The sequence below is a fragment of the Condylura cristata genome, unplaced genomic scaffold (genome assembly GCF_000260355.1).
Source record: "Condylura cristata isolate star-nosed mole 26May11 unplaced genomic scaffold, ConCri1.0 scaffold00004, whole genome shotgun sequence".
NCBI classification, from domain to species: domain Eukaryota; kingdom Metazoa; phylum Chordata; class Mammalia; order Eulipotyphla; family Talpidae; genus Condylura; species Condylura cristata.
In genome coordinates, this window is record NW_004567105.1 from 70827454 (window position 1) to 70831746 (window position 4293).

A 4293-nucleotide genomic window follows, 5' to 3' on the forward strand; every position below is an offset into this window, starting at 1 on the left:
CTGCTATCCTTCCAAAAGAAAATGGTTCCTTCTGAAATTCTGAGTTGAGACTAAATCAATCCTTGCTTGAAGATCCAAATGTCTAGGAGCTGAAGCTTCCATGGACTACAGAGAAGCTGCAGGTTCAACTTTGCTTTCTAGAAATACACTCACTGTGTAAACCACCTCTCTTGAGTTGTGTACTCTTCAATACTGAAAGTGTAACTGTAATATTCTCAGCCATCTTATGTCACACACTTACCTGAGGACATCTGCTTATTGCTCGCCAGTTTTTTTGTTTTTTTTTTTAAAGATTTATTTATTTTTGCATACAGAACTGGGGTACAGGCCAGAGGCTCAGGGGCGGCGAGAGGCCTCACCAGAGACAGAGTGGGGAGCAGAACAGGCAGATCGAGGAAGTACACTGCTGAGGGGAGCAGCGGGCGGGTCAGGAGAGGTCTGCCTCGCCATGTGGTCACCTCCGGGGCAGGCGGGAATCGAACTCATGCAGAAGCGGCTTTAGATTCTCAGTGCTGTGCTTTAACCCACTGCGCCACCAGGGAGGGCCCTGCTCGCCAGTTTTAACCACCTTAACTTCATCACTGTTGTAAAACAATGTAGACTTGTTGAATGAAGTGCAGACTGAACAGGGAGTTGAGCTGACATACCTCTAGGAAAAGTCAACATGTACTACTGACCCTGACAAATGAAGACAAACTGTTTCTGGAAGTTGATTACTGGAACACGGGGGTTGCCAGAACGGTAAAATGTACAATAATATAATGTATTATTTGCTCCAGTAAAGAACCCTCTGAACCAGTAGCTGAATTTAACCTGGTGATACCAGTGTCAAATTTGTGGCCTCTAGAACTTAAGAGGATATATTTGTATGAACTAAAAGACATTAAGTGGGAGCCAGGCTACCTTCAATTATGAATATATTTTTTAAAAAAAGAATAAGTTGTAAGTATTAAATTTACAATAATTATGTGATGGTTGAGACTAACCTTTGCATACCTGTCATATCGAATTGCATAAATGGCATAAAAAATTTGTTAAAAGGAAAAAAAAATACGTGCAGATTGTTTCACACACAGTTGCTGTGATTGACATAAGTGAAAAAAATAAAGGGCTAAAAATGAAAACAATAGGTTGAGGTAGTCAAGAGAATGCAGCCTACAGGAAAATTGGGATTCTGATGCTAGTCTGACGTAACTTTTGCACAAAACTATTTATTAAAACTTTACTTGTAATAGCAAAAAATAGTCTTCTAGCCATAGGAGACTGTAAAACCTGTGCAATGTTCTTAGTATGAAGTTCCATGCAACAGTAAAATTTTGGGAAAATGTCCGTGAACTGATGTGAGGTGACTTCCAGAACATATTGTTCAACAGGAAGAAAAAGCAGCATGAATTATATTGCATGCTGCGTTTTCTGTAAGGGAAAAATGTGAGATAAGTCTATATATGCATTAACTTCTTTAAATATGAAGTGAATGATAATGAGGGAAGAAACTAAAGGTGGAAGGAAGTCTTCTCTAAATACACTTGTTCAAGATAGATTTGGCTCTTGAGCCATGTAAACAGTTTAAAAATTCAGAGAATAAAATTTAAAAGGATAAAGTTAGCAGACACCAAAATAAAATGCACACATAATCAAATAAACCTAGTTATATATCCAAAATAATATAATTACGGATACACTTACCAGAAGTAACTTTAACACAATATTCAATACAAGCAAAGAATAAAGGAACAAAACTGAAAAATAGTGTTCATATTTATTTGGTTTATCAAATACCCAACCTCCTATTTTCCCTCTCCCTTCTGACAACTACTGAATGTTCTTATAGTCTAAATGTTTATTTTTGTTTTATTCAGTTCATATGTTTGGTTTCACTGCAGACCACATGTGAATGAAATCATATAGTGTTTGTCTTTCAGTCTGACTTATTTCACTAACAGAGGTACAGCTATACAATGAAATATTATTCAGCAAGAAAAATGAGTTCTCAAGACAGAAAAAGGCATGTAGGAGTCTTAAATATATATAACTAAGTGGAAGAAGTCAGTTCAAAAGTAATATGCTGTAAGTTTCCATCTCTATATAACACCATGGAAAATGCAAACCTATAGAGATAGCAAAAAATCAGTGGTTTGGGGAGAAGTGAGGGATGAATTGGAGGAGCAATGACTTTAAGTCAGTGAAGCTATTCTTTGTGATACTGTAATTGTGGACACAAGAAATTACGCATGTCAAAATCCACAGAATTGTACAATACGACATCTTCATATGGAGAGGAACCACTTAAAGAGTTACACCCAAGGACTGTATCCCAGAAAACTCATTTGCTGAAGGACCTCACATGACAATGGATTTTAATGCTTTAAAGGAATGAGACTCTGGAGAGCAGATAAATGTACTTTGTATGTGGAAAAAAAAGGTGTAACATTAGTGGCCAGAGAGTGAATTTTGGAAGTTTTAAATCATGACACCAAATTACTTAACTTTCTTCCATCAAAACGATTCTGTAATTGGGGCCCTCTCCACAGACAACATTATCAAGCTACCTGCAGCCACTGAAACTTGAGTTTGATCCTGTGCCAGGGAACCAATCCATATGGCACAGCAGACCTCTCCTGTCTGACCGCTGCTTCCCTCAACAGTGTATTTCAGTCATCTGCTCCCCATTCTGTCCCTGGCGAAACCTCCCCCCACACACACATCTCTGACTTACATCCCAGTTGTTATACGCATAAATGAATCTTTAATAATAAATACAATGATTCTGTTATTGCTTAATTAACAGAATACAGAACTTAAGGCTGTATTAGGTTCTGGTTCCAGGTCTTATGAGTTAAAGAATAAATATTCATATATTCGATACTATTAAAGATGGCAAGGCACACTTTACTCAGGACCATCACAGGAGGTCAGGCCACTGCAATGGGACTGTGCAAAGTAGGAGAGATGGGTTCAAATCTGAAAACAGTAAGGGTAAGTAGAAATGTAGCCACAAGGAGCTGGGGGTTAGGTGTTAGTAAGAGGAATCACCAAGGGTAAAAGGGATTCGCAATAAACCGACCTAGACAGATTTTTGTTGAAAGTAGGGCAGGATGATCTGACACCACCTGGTTGAGGGTTGGAAAACTATCAGACATGAAGAGGGGGGTTAACGCTAAATTGGGTTTTACAAGGAAGTGCAAGGTGGTCCCAGCAGCAGGTTAGGGGGTCTAACTTGTTCATGAGCCTTTATCTTAAGAAATTAGCGGTTTTTTATTTCCTGTTTTTGGGGACGCCTGCTTTCAAAACCCGCTGCTACGCTGTGCAAATCAAGACCACACAGAAAAGCCATTTGCAGGTATTTCAGCAGCCTCAGCTGAGGTACAGACCAGTCAGCAATAAACATGCGCATGTCCTTGGGATGACTTTAGTCCTGGTTATTATGAATGCACCCACAAGAGAGACCCTAAAAGAGTCGGCTAGGGTGATTAACTAGCTAATTCGTTCACTAGCTAAGCCTAGTGAACCTCCAGAACCACCAGCGATTACACGAATGCCCGCTCTAAGTGCGACTGCACCCCGACTTTAACTCTGCAGGCAATTCGCTATTTCGGACGAGAGTCTGGAGCCCTTTCCTGAGAGCTATGATTGGCTCACATGTCAAACAAGACAGTCTGCTCAATGGGCGTTCCCGTGCCCTGGAAGGGTGCGAGCCTATTGGCAGGAAGCACAACCGGTCTCACCTCCGTAGTGTAGGCAAAAACCTGAGACAGCCACAAGAGTCTGGCACCCCCGGAAGTGACGCTAGAGCGTCTTCCTTGAGAGTGGTCCAATGAATTCTCTTTGGGGCCGCAAATCCAACCCTTGAGCCCGCCCAAGAGGAGAAACGTTCTGATTGGTTTAGTCCAGGGCCACAGATATTCACCGGAGCTGGATCAAGTCCCGTCACTACAGTTGGGTCGGCTACTCCGTCGGCCCGCCCCTCTGGATGGGCGGGGCCTTGCAGTCTCTTGGCCCCGCCTCTTCCTGGGCTGGCTCGCGAGGTGTCTCCAGGCTGCAAAGGCTGGGAACCAGCCGCGTGGGCGGGGCCGCTCTGGCCGACCCGGACAGTTTCTCGGCCTCCCAGGGCTGGTGGTGCCCCGAGTGCAGCGCCGAACGGGGCGGGCCCGGGTGGAGGGCGAGCGCGGGGGCGGAGCTAGGGCGGGGCCGGAGGAGGCGGAAGCGGCGAGCGAGCTCTGGCCGGAGCCATATAGAAGCCAGCGTCCGGGCCCGCGGAGCGGCGTCGGCGGGGTTGGCCGGGGCGGCGGGGCG